Source organism: Pholcus phalangioides, unplaced genomic scaffold (assembly GCF_987345545.1).
Source record: "Pholcus phalangioides strain wild (caught in Gottingen) unplaced genomic scaffold, Ppha-v1.0 ptg000042l_1, whole genome shotgun sequence".
NCBI classification, from domain to species: domain Eukaryota; kingdom Metazoa; phylum Arthropoda; class Arachnida; order Araneae; family Pholcidae; genus Pholcus; species Pholcus phalangioides.
The window spans coordinates 35,527,108-35,542,327 of record NW_028301628.1 but is presented as its reverse complement, the minus strand read 5'-3'; the positions used below and the strand labels follow the sequence as shown (position 1 = coordinate 35,542,327).

The 15,220-nt window shown below is 33.7% G+C and overlaps 1 protein-coding gene across 1 annotated transcript in view; it reads right to left on the bottom strand.

Moving 5' to 3' along the window:
* LOC149064944 (orexin receptor type 2-like) overlaps positions 1-14,213 on the bottom strand; it is a 135,807-nt gene extending 121,594 nt beyond the window's left edge. Inside the window, exon 1 of the mRNA XM_089255167.1 lies at positions 13,872-14,213. The gene's annotated coding sequence lies outside the window, so the exon portion shown is untranslated. The remainder of the gene's footprint in view (positions 1-13,871) is intronic.
* Positions 14,214-15,220: the final 1,007 nt, after the last annotated feature.

Here is a 15,220-nt window from a genome sequence, read left to right as displayed (position 1 = left end):
ATCCAAGAAAAATGTCATTTCAGTTACCGTAAGAAAAACTTATTTAAATCGTAAACTTTTTAAAATTAACTTGGATTTCATTTCCTTGATTAAATTCCCGTTTTTAGAGAAAAAACTGGAAATAGAAACGCATAAAACAAATGCGAAAAAGGAAATTTTCCATCGTGTTTCATTTTAAATTATTAAATATATTCCGAAAATGGTTTGTAATTACCGAGTTTTTGACATTATGGGGGAGAAACATAATTACTATAAAAAAATAGTTCTCCTGTAGGCATTTTCTACGTTTTATAAAATAAATTTTATAAAATTTTAGTGATTTCTATCACACACAAGTAGCAATTATCTATAAAGTATTGGAGTAATTATCTAAAATCTTATTTCGTATATGAATTCGATTTCAAACTATTCTTTATACTAAGTTATTTATAATGAGGAATAAAATGTGTATCTTTTTATATTCTGCGGCAATTTTAAGTATTCTTATCTTAAAGCCTATTTGCATAATAAATTTAAAAGTTGCGATCCTTTACCTGAATAATACAAAGTTTTCTAGACATAGTTGAAAAGTTCTTTTGAGAATTATGATCTTTTTTCCTCCGTTCAGAAAATTTTTTCCATAAGTAGTTTTCTTCTGTATTTCATTTATATTTGCCGTCATTATTGATGGAAGGGTTCCTTCTAATTTATATTTTAAGTATTTTTTTAATGCTGCTTAACCTATAGAATGGATGCGAATAAGTTCGATGGTTAATAAGATTGAAGTTTCAGTGAAATTTTCACAGAACGCACTGTTGGACGGGTTATCGAAGCAAAATAAAATGTTTGTATTTGTTATTATTGCCGCAATTGTTAGCAACAACCATAAGGCTCAGCATTTTCGAGTGATGTAATGTTATTGTAATTTATTTGCTTGCATTTCCGTGTAATTTTCTGTATAGCCACAATTAATATAGATTTAAGAATTAAATATTAGGTGTTGTGGATTTTTCATAGCGGTAACCCCTACATTCGATAACTTTTTTTCCATCGATATTCTGACTTTAAGGCATAAATGGTCAACCTATGACCTGCGGGTTAAATTTTGCCCTCGGATTAATCTGATGCGTCCCGCGACCTCAAACCTAATTTTCAAGAAGAGAGAAGTTGCCAACACAGTGACAAGCGCACTGAGGGAGAAGGAAACTTCTTCTCTCTCAGTGCGCTTGGCACTGTGTTGGCAACCGCCAGCAAGGCGACACCAGCCATTTGGCGATAACACTCTACAACAAAAATGAACTACCCGAATCATTTACAGATCACTTGAGTGATCTGTGTCAGAGCCTGAGTGTCTCGCGGGTTCTTCAGTTTCTCCAGATCACTTAAGTGATCCGCGGTGCAGTTCCAGATCAGTTAAAGAACCCTTGGCATATTTGCAGATTATTTGAGTGAACCGTGGCATAATTCCAAAGCACTCAGTTGGTCCCATGTCACATTCCCAGATCACTTTAGTTACCCGCGGCATATTTGCAGATCACTTCAGTTACCCGAGACAAAATTAGAAAGCGGCACAGATCATTTCAAGCGAAGTAAGCCACAAACATTCAAGCTACCCTCATATGACTTAAATGAACCCAGACACGTTTTCTAACCAATGAAGTGAGCAATCTTGTTCTAAGGCAGGAGTCTTCAACGCATGGCTCGAGGGCCACATTTGGCCCTGCGAGCTTCTTGTCGTAGCCTGCCGATCATTTTTAGAACACGGTTCAGCACGGAAGTGCTGAAGTGCCAAAAGTCATGGGATACCTCTGAATATCGTGTGGGACCTCCTTTTACATGGCGAAGTGCAGCAATATTTATTGAGATGGACAAGAGAAGAAAAGGGGCCCATGATACTCTTAAGACGAGCCTGGTGAGGACTCCATATAATAGTACAGTACTCTAGTTTCGGGAGCACATAAGTCCGTCCTGAAAAGTGTCGTGATTGTTGCGATTGATTTGAAATTATTGCTGCTCCTCACAACAAATCCTAGCAGTTTTAAGCATTTACTGGTGAGATCATATATATGATGATATAAATGCAAGCTTGGAGTCAAAGAAAACACCAAGGTCTTTGATTACGGAAACACGACTGGTCGAGACACTGGTAGTAATGGTGTAGTCGAATTCGGTCGATGACAGTTTTCTTGTATAGCTGTTGACGTGGCATTTTCGAACATTGAGAGGTAACCCATGACTTTTGGCACTTCAGTGTAAAGTGGTACCAATGTGTGGTGTAGCAGTAGTAGGTAGGGCCTCAAAAAATGGCTCGGGGATCCATGATGTTCTTAAGTCAGCCACCTCGTTGGGCAATTTGCCTGTTGTTGCGTTGTATTTGTATTTATATATACTTCCAACGCTGAAAAAATGGCAAGTCAAATTCCTAAGACTATCCAAAATTCCACTCTATCTAAATTGAGTAAGCTAACCTCGGAGACCCGACGAAATCAAAATCCTGACAATCAAAATTCTATGACCATCGCAATATCTGACACTATCGGGATCCCAACAAGTCAAAATCTCTAATTTCCAACAACCTAATGTACAATGCTTGCTAAAGTCAAGCATGAGATTCGAATTTGTAAATAGTGACGTCATTCATGGCATTTATATTGCGAGTATTTGAATACATCTTTCCATATGAAATATGATTTGCATATTATCTTCATAACAAATGCCATTCGGAGCCGTTATGTCATATTTCAATATTGCCTTCAATTTTTTGTCCAAGTTTCATCTCAAAAATTTTATAAATGTTCTTTATTTTCGAATCTGTGACGCATGTTTGAGAACGAATTTAATTACAAATTCGGTTATTGAGATCTCGGTATTTTCAGGATTTCAGCTGCCCGGATTACGCATAGATGTAACTCAAAACTGAATGCATAATCTCAATCAAGGGGTCGGCAAAGAATGGCCCGCGGGCCACTTTTGAACCTTAGAGCTTTTTTTAACGTGGCCCTCCGACTGATTAAAAAAATGGCTAGTAATATCAAAAGAAGATTAGGAAAGAAATGTCTACGAGCCAATGAAAAACGGAGCACGAGGCTCAAACATGTTTTCTTCGATAATGTAATAATGTGATGATCGGGATAATTTTCAGAGGGCCCTGATTTCATGTATTACATGCACAAAAGTTGGCATCCGAAAGGCATGCTTGATTACAGAATGCATAGGAACGCCGACAAAAATATACTCTAAAGAAAAAATAATTTCATAATATAAAAAATAATAATTTTGGAAATAATACATGAAATAATTTTTAAATTATTGAATTTTTTTCACAATTGAGATAAGAATTTCAAGCAAATTAAAGAATAATTCCAGAATCATTGAATGAGAATTGATTTTTGAAACTCATATTTTTCCAGAATAAGTGAAAGAAATAATTTCATCGTTATCGATGGGAACTAGCGTATTTGATAATTGTTAAAAATAATAACAATTCCAGATGTACTAAAAGATATTATTTCAAAATTAATGCAAGCAATATTTTCGGAATTAATCAGGAAAATAACTTCAAGATATATTGATGCAAATAATTCCAGATTTAACGGAGTAAATAATTACATAATCATTGAAAATAAATTCAAAATAATTAAAAGGAATTAATTATCTAGAAACTTTTTGGAATTGGCACTTTTTGGAACTAGAATTGGCGAAAGAAAGTATTTTAGAAACAATCAAAATTGATAATTAATAAAAGATATAATCTCAGAATAAATCAAATCTTCATTTTCTTGGACCACTGTTCAAATCGTTAAGAAAAGGACAACCAGTTGGATCTTCTGTGAAGATGTCACTGTGCAATTGTAAATCTGGAGGCCATATAACTAATATAAATACCTCAGTTATGAGTTGATAGCCCGCGGGTTTAGTGAGAAGTTCCAATTTGGCCCGCGATGTCTAAAAGGTTGAAGACCATTGATCTAAATATTGACTAAATCAAATATGTTGAAGGCACATGTTAGAATGAAGATTATGTGAATCAGCATCATTTGTAGTTGTGTCCTCAAATAATTTGCCTTCCCCCTATCTTGATGTTCGATAAGATTTTCAGTAAGCTTTTCTAGAATATCTACTTCGATACTATCAAAGTATAGTCGAAGGTTTGTATTCGAAAACTCTGGTTTTTTGCGAAGAGCCTGGTCATTTGCAATGCGACCGTATAATTAGAAAATTAGATGGCAGTTTCAAACCGTCCTAATGTGTGTTTTTTGAGCTTATTGTAATGACCACATTTAAATTTAAGCTAAATAAAAACATTTCAAATTGTTTGGTTAAACAATCTGGTATTATCTAGCTTCTTTGAAATGAGCCGGATTTTTCAATTAGATTTGATCAAATTTATGATGAATGAAATTTTCCATGGAAATCGCATTCTCTCCACCCTATTTCTATATTTTGAATAACATCCTTTTACAAAATTTATGGACTCAATTTAAAAATTTTTTTTTTCACGATTTGAATAGGAAGATGAAGTGTAGGAGGGAGAATACCAATATTTTTTCATAATTCACACCAAAACAGCTGGATATACTCGATAGGAATCAAAACGTATAGCGTCAATAAAGTTCTCCCTCATGCAGATATTTCACGCATTCCAACAGCCTTTCGCTGAGAATCTACGTGGACGAGAAATGCCATAAAATTTTCTAAACCCTCCACCAGACGCATTCGGAATAAAATACGAGGTATATATATATAGTTCCGCGTCCGAAAATTCAAAAACTTCGCACCACCGCAAATTTTAAATATCTGATATCTCCTCGAAAAGCTCTCAGCGCGTTTTCGATTTAACGCTTAGGACGTGGAGTTATTAGAAACACGTATTAATAATTGAGTTTATTCAATCGCAAAAGTTCGGAATTTTATACTTTTCCGTGCCACACAACCGTAATTGGTGGGACGCGGAGATTAACGTCAGCGTATCATCGTCGCTGAATGGCAAAAGATCCCTGGAGGCGATAACGGCAAATGATAATTTTTCCCCGTTGTGTGAGGTGAAGTAATATTAATTAGATAAAACTTTAATATACGCCATCCTTCAGATTCCTTTCAATTAGACGGGACCTCGCGAAAGCAGCTGTGGCTGACATTTGTTATCGGAGAGAGCAGAAAAGAGCCGCTCGGTTCCGATTCTGGACAAGATGTTCAATCTCGGAAACTCGAGGATATATCAGACCGCAGGCAATAATCCAGTCGATACACAACCGTGATTACCTCTTACCATAAAGAACGCATCCCTGTTTAGTTTATCCTTTCTGCATTTACTTGTCAAAAAGTTTCCATTCGCTTAATAAAGATTTACATACTCAATGACGATTTGGTTTGAATTAGAATGATTCTGCTGACAGGTTAGGGGGTTATTTCTATTGGCATTAATCATATCATGTGACTTCGAAAAACCACCTACAACTTTTGAACATCATATATCACGCGAAAGTTTTCGAGTGTTTTCGATTCAGGGCCTACTTTAAGATGTTTTTAAAATCATTTACATTGTCCTGCTTAAACGGAGAGATATCAACGGTTCTAGCACATAATATCCGATTAAGCGGAGTATTCAATCCTACAGCCAATAACTCGATTGCTGTTCAACACCATTAGTATAGTTTTTGTACTGAAAATTGATGAAGGATCGATATTAATAAGCTTTAGAATAAATCAGCCATCAAAATGATATTAAAATTACATTGAATTACAACGATCACAGAATTTTTAAATTTCTTGTTTCGTTGTTCAAAAAAATGCCAGCGTCCTTTATGGGTTCAAAAGAGAACAAAAATAGTTAAATTTACGTACTAAAGACAACTTGGATACTGAGACTAGTACCTACTCCCAAAATTATGTTTTTTCATAGTTTCAACTTGATATTTGCTATTAATTTCAAATGTTTTGTCCAATAAAAATATTATGTACATAGTGGTTGAGTTGTATTAGCAGTTGACTTGTATCAGCAGTTGACTTGTATCAGCAGTTGACTTGTATCAGCAGTTGTCGTGTGAATCGATTAAACGGGGAAAAGCTGCTGAACTTATTCGATTAAGTGGGAACTTATCATTTTCCTCTATGGAAGAGATTTTGGTTCCACAGGATTTTGTACTTGTCAAAAAGTTTTGATTTGTTTAATAAAGATTTAGATATTCAATGACGATTTGGTTTGGAAGAATTATGGATTATTTCTATTGAGAACAATCACATAATGACTTCGAACAACCAAAACTACTTTTGAATATCAGATATTTCACGAAAACTGTGATTTAGATTCAATGCTTACGATGTATGTGGCGGATGCTATTAGAAGCATACATTGATAACGGAGTTAATTGAATCACAAAAGTTTGGAATTTTCTACTTTTCTACCACAGAACCGTAATTGGTAGGACGCGGAGATTAACGTCAGCGTATCATCGCTGAATGACAAAAGATCCCTGGAGGCGATAACGACAAATGAGAATTTTTCCCGTTGTGTGAGGTGAAGTAGTAGTAATTAGATAAAAATTTATTACGCCATCCCTCAGAACCCTTTTAATTAGACGAGAAATCGTGAGAGCAGCTGTATCTGACATTTGTTAGCGGTGAGAGAGCGGAAAAGAGCTGCTCGATTCCGATTTTGGACGAGATGTTCAGTCTCAGAAATTCGAGATGCCAGACCTCAGGCAATAATCAGTGCAGTAGATTAATCAGTAAGTCAGTACAACCGTAATTACCTCTCGTCATATAAAGAACACATTCCCTCTTTATCCTTCCTACAGTTACTTGTCAAAAAGTTTCTATTCGTTTAATAAAGATTTGCATATTCAATGACGAGATTTTGTTTGAGTTAGAATGATTCTTCTGATAGATTAAGGATTATTTCTATCGATATTTAATCATACAATGACTTCACGGAGAAAATGAAAATGGCAATATTAGATAGATAGATATATCTCTCTCTCGAGGAAATGAATTTTGATTTCGTGGAAATTTTAATTAGTTTTTCCGAAAGAGACTGGTGCGCCTAATACGTACGAATTCATTGTTCGTTTTGAATTGAGATGAATTCGATTTTATAAGAAGAGAAATTTTCGTTCTTTGTTAAATCCAATATAGGGGAAAAGGAAGGAGTTGGATCTTTCCCTGAGAAGCATTTAATCAATATTTCGTGGGTACCTTGATGTATTTCAGGATTTCAGTTTTCAATACGTGTAAGTACCTCTACCGGATTTTATTTTTCACCGGCCGTGTTCAGCGATAATCTGTGTTCCTCGGCTTATCCGCTGCAACGCTTAGGTTCAGCGCAACATAAATTTGGAGGCTTGAGAGGTTAAAATTTTTGTTAATTTTCGTTTAAAAAAATTCATTTTTCAAGAACTACACAATGGATATTACAATGAACTTTGAAGAACCGGATACACCTCGCTTGACATCTCAGAGAGAGAGAGGGAGATATCAAAGCGTTCACGAAGAATGGATGTATTCAGAAACACACAAAATTCTCGACAAAAAACAAAAAAAATCAGACAATTGATAATCTGAATTCTCAACATCTGTTCAGTAATGCAGATCGACTATAATAAAAATAAGTAAATTTTAATGAATATTATAACATAATATTCAAGTGTCAAAGAAGAAATGCAGAGGGTAATGTGTTCAAAAATTATATTTTTGGACATGAGATGTTTCTTGCCGCTGTGGCGTTTAAAGACATTTTTCTCCAATTATGTGTTTTCTAAAACCCTGAGCAATCATAGCTTTAATGTTGCCACTAATTTAGGATGTTTTAATACTGGTAGTTTTAAACAATACATGCCCTTCGTTCATATTCCCCTGCGGAACTTCTGACGAATTGGTACGTGTTGGAATGTGCGCATGCGTAATGTGAACCTAACGTGAAGTATCTTTTTGTGCTATGCTTGTTGTAGTGCTGCCATCTGCCATTTATTTTTCGAGCTACGAGTGAAGCGTAGTAATTGGATATTTGTACCGCTGTAGCCCTGTTGCTCTCTGAGAGCGAATCTTTTTGACGGGGAGATCGGATCGCATTCGTGCCTCGAAGTTGGGAACCACAGAAAATCAACTTCAGCCGACCACCACTAAGGTGACAGCGAGATTCGAACCCGGATCCTCCCGATGCAAATCCTTCACTTGTCTCCAATACCACTACTGAACCAGACATGCACCTCGTCCATATTCCTCTGCGGAACTTCTAACGAATTGGTACATGTTGGAATGTGTGCGTACGTGTAGTGAACCGTCCGTAAAGTTTCTTTCTGTGTAATGCTTCTTATGTGTGTGCTGCCATCTGCAATCAATTTTTTCAACTATGAGTTTCTTCTCAACTAATAGTGATTGAAGTGTAATGAATAAATAATTATATCATTGTAGGCCTGTTGCTCTCTGCGTATCTTCAATACTACTACTAATAAACCAGACATGCACCTCGTCCATATTGCTCTATGGAACCTCTAACGAATTGGTACATGTTTGAATGCGCGTGTACGTGTAGTGAAACCTGGCGTGAAGTTTGTTTCTGTGTAATGCTTGTTATGCATAGTGCCGCCATCTGCCATCAGTTCCTCTTACTATGAGTAAAGTGTAATAATTTATCTTTGTAGGCCTGCCGCTCTGTGTGGCGAGGCATCTTAATGTAGAGATCGGCTCGCATTTGCGGCTCGAAGTTGGGGACCACAGGAAACCACCTTCAGCCGACCAAGGTTTGGTTCGAACCCCGATCCTCGTGATTCGAGTCCGTCACTATGACTACTCGACCACCAAAGCGGCTATCTTCAATACTGCTTAATATTACAGACTCATATTACATGCAACTTCAGGGTGAAAAGAAGAGGTCAAAGTCTGTAATGCAATCGAAAAGATTCTTCAAACTTTAAAAAATAAGTTAGAAAATGCTTCACGGATGTGGCGGGATTATGTGAAATGCGGTGTTTCTGACCAGTTTCAGGTGTTATTTCACAATTTTTCGCAAGTGCAGTGCTTATGGTTATGTTGTATATAGTTCTTCTAGAAAATTACGATAAGTAAATTTCATTCAGTTATTCAGAACCAGCTTTGAAAATTTAGCTGGGATGGTGAGACTTCAATACTCGTTTGTAGAATACAAGGAAACGGTTATTACGTGAAAGTTGAATTTTACCGTGTGAAGATGCAGGTCTGACGTTTAAGAAAATTTTCTTTCGAATTCCTTACTTATTCTAAGAAATATGGTCAATTTTTCCGTTAGCAATTTGCTATTAAAATGTGAAATTGCATTCTCGGCAACTCAATTTATTATCATGTTTACAGAACCACAAAAAACTTGCATACTTTTAATCGAAAGATTTTAAAAATCAATTCATGTCTCATAAATCAAATTACCTATTCATAGTTTGGAAAAAAAAATTACAATTGAATTGGATAAATTAAGTAATTCTGACTTTCAATGAGTATAACGTATTGGAAATTATTGTTATAAGGAAAAATTTCCGCCATTAATGTTACGGGAAAAAGTATTAAAAAAAAAATGAAGTGAATGGGAAGAAATGGTTCATATTCAAGCGTGGATATTATGTGGAAGAAATGACACAAATACATCAAATTATAAATGAGGTTAAAGCGGGGTGGAAAAAATCTAAGAATTATGGAAAGAATCACCCAATATACCTGTTGCGGTAAACGTGATAAATCCGATTATTATACATAATTACGGTTATTATGCATATTTGCCTATCATATTTGGGAGTTTGATGTTTTCCTAAATTTATTACTTTTTTCCGGCGATTATGCGTAGTACCTAAGTGTCGTTGGTAAACCTAATAAGTAATGAAAACGTTATCACTTTTACCGGCGATTATGCATGATACCCAAGCGTTACGTCGTTGGAAAACTTGATAGATTGCACTGTACAATATTAATTCATACGTGTATTACATCATTACATCGGGGTGAGATCGTAAAATTTTTTATCATTATATCGGAGTCCGACTAAATTCATCCCACATGTTAGACTCGTTTAGAATTTTTTTTTCATATGTATGAAATTCACCAAGTACTCATAATCACAGATAAAGGCGATAAAATTCATGTATTTATAAAATTTATCAACGACGCTTGGGTATTATGCATACACCCCGGTAAAATAAATTTATCAAACTTAACAAGACGATTAGTAAGTATGCATAATAACCGGTTACGTACAATACCCGATTTTTCACATTTAGCTTAACATAGACAGGTTATTTTTAGAAATATGCGCCGCAGACTTTTATATATATATATATATATATATATATATATATATATATATATATATATTTATTTATTTATTTATTTATATATATATAAATGAGGTTATTCTACTAAATAATAACCAGCGCTTTTTTTAATGGCAGCACCATAATCGCTGACATTATATTTACAAAAGCATAAGCATCACACCGGATATTCCAAAAAATACGGTATACATTTGTATTAAGGAACATAAATATAGTGCGTAATTAAATTTAGTAGTTATTAAATTTAAAATTTGAATCAATTTGAATCAATTTTAACTGGGAAAAAGAGAGAAATAATGCTTAAAAATCAATTTTTTAAAAAAAACCAACTCAACATAAAATCGAAAGAAAATTATTCAATTTCTTAAACTTTTATAAAACATAATGAATACTGTATGCAATATTCAGGTACAGTAATTAAGATTAACGTAGTTGCATACTGAAATATAAAATGATTTAAAATAAACAAATGAAATATAGTTATTGTCTTGGTGTCTAGAGAGTGTTGATAGCAGGTATACAGTCGAACCTCGTTAGTGCGTCACCCGGTATAATTCCGGTATAGCATCCGGTAACGTCACTCCGCTTACCGGATCACTGTTTGGAAGTCCCAATTATCCTCAGGCAGGAATTGGCACAGCTATGGCTTACTCCGTTTAACGAGTCACTCCGCTTATCAAGTCATATTTTTGCTCTCCCAAGAGTGACTCATTAACGAGGTTTGACTGTATGTAGAAGTATATTTTGTTTTAAATACATTCATGTCTATAAATATGTAAATTATGTAAATGTAAGTGGAAATCGAAGACATTTCAAGCATCATGTCCTCTGCATCAATATACAGTCAAACCTCGTTAGTGCGTCACCCGGTTAACACGTCACTCCGCTTACTGGATCACTTTTTGGAACTCGCAATTGGAATTGGCACAGCTATGGCTTACTCCGCTTAACGAGTCACTCAGCTTACTAAGTCATATTTTTGCTCTCCCAAGAGTGACTCATTAACGAGGTTTGACTGTTACTGTATTTATATAATTATACTTTAAAATATACTTCAGAAATCTACTGGCAACTGAAGAAATTTATTTACATGAATTACTTTAATACAGTCAAACCTCGTTAGTGCTCCACCCGGTTGACACTTCGCTCCGCTTACCGCATCACTTTTTGGAAGTTCCAATTTTCCTCAAGCAGGAATTGGTACGGCTATGGCTTACTCCGTTTAACGAGTCACTCCGCTTATCAAGTCATATTTTTGCTCTCCCAATAGTGACTTATTAACGAGGTTTGACTGTATATGACATCCATACTTGTTATGGACATCTTTTTCTCAGCCACCTCGTTGGGCAGTTTGTCTGTTGTGGCCTTGTATTTGCATTTGAAATTGACAGAAATCTCACAGCATCCGAAGAAATTTACTTGCATGAAATTAATATTAAAATTCTGAAAGTTACCAGCAAAAATTGACAGTTTCAAAGAATATTACTTCCGATCGGAATAATATATTCTAAAATTCAGAAATTTAATCGTATCCTAAAAAATTTACTCATACGAAATTATGATCAGAATTCGGAATTTCAATCACGTCAGAAGAAACCTACTTATGGGACAGAAATATGTATATATCAGAACGTTACTTGGATCCGAAAAATTCCGAAATTCTGAAATTTAGAAATTGACAATCCGGAAAATATTGAAATTCGAATACGAAGGTTTTCTGTTTCCAGATTCAAAAATTCACTGGCATCCAAAAAAATTTACTTACATGAATTGAAACTACAATTCAAAAAATTGCTTGCAAGATTGAAAATATTTTATAGAAATTCACTCGCATCAGAGTTTTCAAATTCCAAAATTTAGAAATTGGCAATAATTTTTTTAAAGTCTAAATACGAAGGTTTGATAAATTTTGTAATTCAGAAATTTACTCTCATCGGAAGAAATTTATTCACACGAATTTAGAAATTTAGATATCGGAAATTGAAAAATAATGTAAATTCGAATACAAATAGTTTTAAATTAGAAAATTCAGAAATTTGATTTCGAAATTTAATAACGAATTAAAATTTTAGTTCAGAAATCCACTCGCATTCGAAGAAATTTACTGGAATGAAATTAAAATCAGAATTCAGAATTTACTTAGTTTTGTGTTCCAGAATTCTAAAATTCAAAGTATGACAATTCGGAAAAAATAACAAAATTGAAATGCACTTGTAAATTTAAAATTCAGAAATTGACTCTCATAGGAAGAATTTATTAAGTTCAATTTCAGAAATATACTCCGATGAAATTATTTAAAATTATGAAATTCCACCTATAAATTTTTCCTGAAAAATTCAGTACAGGTTTCTGAAACTCCTCTTTTTTAATGAAGCCTTAATAAATATAATTCAAATAATTTTTTGTTACAAAAAATGCAGTAGTAAATTAGTAAATTCAGTAAATAAAGTTATTAGAAAATATAAATAATAAAATATATATATTCATACACAAAATAAGTTTTTTAATGTATACAAAAATTTCTATCGCTTAAAAGATTCAAATCCACATTTGAAGAAATTTGAAAATTTTCGACAAAAAAGGTACTTCATAAATACTAGACTTAAAATTTACGGCACCAAATTTATTTCCCGTCGTAACAACTAATTAGATCCAATATTTATCTATTTCAGAATTCGAAAATTAACTCGCATCCGAAGAAATTCACTTTCGCGATTTTAAAATGTATAACAGAATTTTCTTTTTGCATCCGAAAGTTTTTCAAATTCTAAAATTTATAAATTGACAATAAAAAATTTATGATATTTAAATGCGAAGGATTTCTGAAATTCAAGATTCAGAAATTTACTCGTATCTGAAAAAATTCACTTGAATGAAATGAAAGTTTAAAAATTGTTTTGTATCTGAAAAATTTAAAATTTCACGAATTTAATATCCGAAGATTGAAGTTCATATACGAAGATTTTTCAAATTTTAAAGTTTAGAAATTCCCTCTAATCTGAAATCTAAAAAAAAAATATTTAAGTAGAATTAAAACTGAGAAATTTACTCGAATAAATACACGGGAAGAATATTCGTTTCCATTTTATAACAAATTTTTCCATAAATTTTTTCTCACAAAATTTATTATAGATATCTTAAACTCCTCCTATTTAATGAAGCTTGAAAATATTTACACTTCAATTATTTTTTGTAACACCTAGCGAAAAAGAAATTTATTACAAAACATAAATAATGAAAAATTCACACACAAATAAATTTCCAATAAATACAAAAATTTATATCACTTACAAGATTTTTTTTTCCTCAAACGCACAGAATATTTCGTGAAATTTGAAAAAGACAAACTTTTTTTTTTTAGAAAACTCTGATGTTACAAAACAATTTCAAATTTTTTAATGTAATATGTCAGATACAGCCATTAAATCAAGCAAAAATTACATTCAATAAAATTTATCTATTATTCAGAAATCTACGAGAAAAATAAGAAACGCATCGAATAATGCAAAAAATTTCTACAACATACACGATCCACGAATGCATACAGAATATTTCAAGAAATTTTAAAATTTTCAGCATGTTAAAACAAAAGACACTTACCTCATAAATATGATTCCTTAAATTTGCTTCACACAACTAATTTTCCGTCGTAAAAACTCATTAAAAATTTGAGGAAAGCATTATTTCTTCAGAAAAAGACTGGGAAAAAAATAAAATTGCAAGTTTCGAAAATAATATTTCAGATACAGGCTATTAATTTCAGCACAGAAATAAAATATTTCAAATATTTATCAATTTTTAACACTGCGCGGAGAATAAGAAACGCATCGAATGTAATTTAATGATTAAAAAAAGCCAAGGTGAAACAGCTTGTTGCGCGCCGCTGCTCTTTGCCGGGACTGCCGAAGATTTTCCGAAGTTTGTGCTCGTCGAGGAGAAATCTTTTTCTGGATCGGGATCAGCGCCACCTTCGGGATTCCGTCACTTCTGGGAATCCGTTTTCGATTCTTTACTTTTTTTTGCTTTTGTCGTTTTGGACGTGGGTAGTTAGTTTCCGAGATCTCTCTGATTTAAAAGACGAAGGTTTCGTTTTTCCCGATGATCACTCATCGATCAAACATAATGGGAATCAGTTGCTCTGTCATTTCTTTTGCTCTTTAATAATGAGGTTAAAAACGGCTATTACTCTGGTTCGGAGAGTAAATTTTTATAGGAAGCTGTTTTTAATTCCCAATGCTGTTGAAAAGAATCACGTAATGCTGATGATCAGTTTAATATATGTATTGGAGACGGATGTGTATTTTATAGACCGTAATTACAATAAATACGGAAAACATAATAGCAAAAAGTCCATATAGATTTCACCAATATAAACTAGAACGAGGTGCGTAAACTTTTCAGTCCACGGGACAGAAACTTGTGCGTATAGAGTGACCATATGAATCGTATTTTAAGGGACATATCCGTAATTTTATAGCTAATTTTGATCATGGCTACTTTTATTTTTTAGAAAATGTCCCGTTTTTTCCCTTATTTTCAACAAGACTGATTTTTTTCTGACGTGAATACATCTCTTAAATCGCCTAACGATACTGACATTCGCAAAAAAGTTGCGTGATGAAATTCTTTCAACGCTTATGTCTCTGAAAGTAAGTACCCAGCCCAAGTCAAAAAAGCAATGATATCGACAGAGGCACATGACAAAGTTGCATCACTCCGGTTTCGATATCTCTTCCCGTCTGGGCACCAGTCCCACGGCCCTGATTGGTAGCAAATTATTTACGTACGTCTCGGGCGGTTCACAAACAAAAATAGACGACATTGGTATAGTTTTTTAGATATTCCAAAGACAAAGTCGATGGTCGTTGTGAGAGCAACAGTCCTACAACGATAAATCATTCAATCATAACACTTCACTCATAGTTAGAAAAACTGGTGGCAGATGGCAG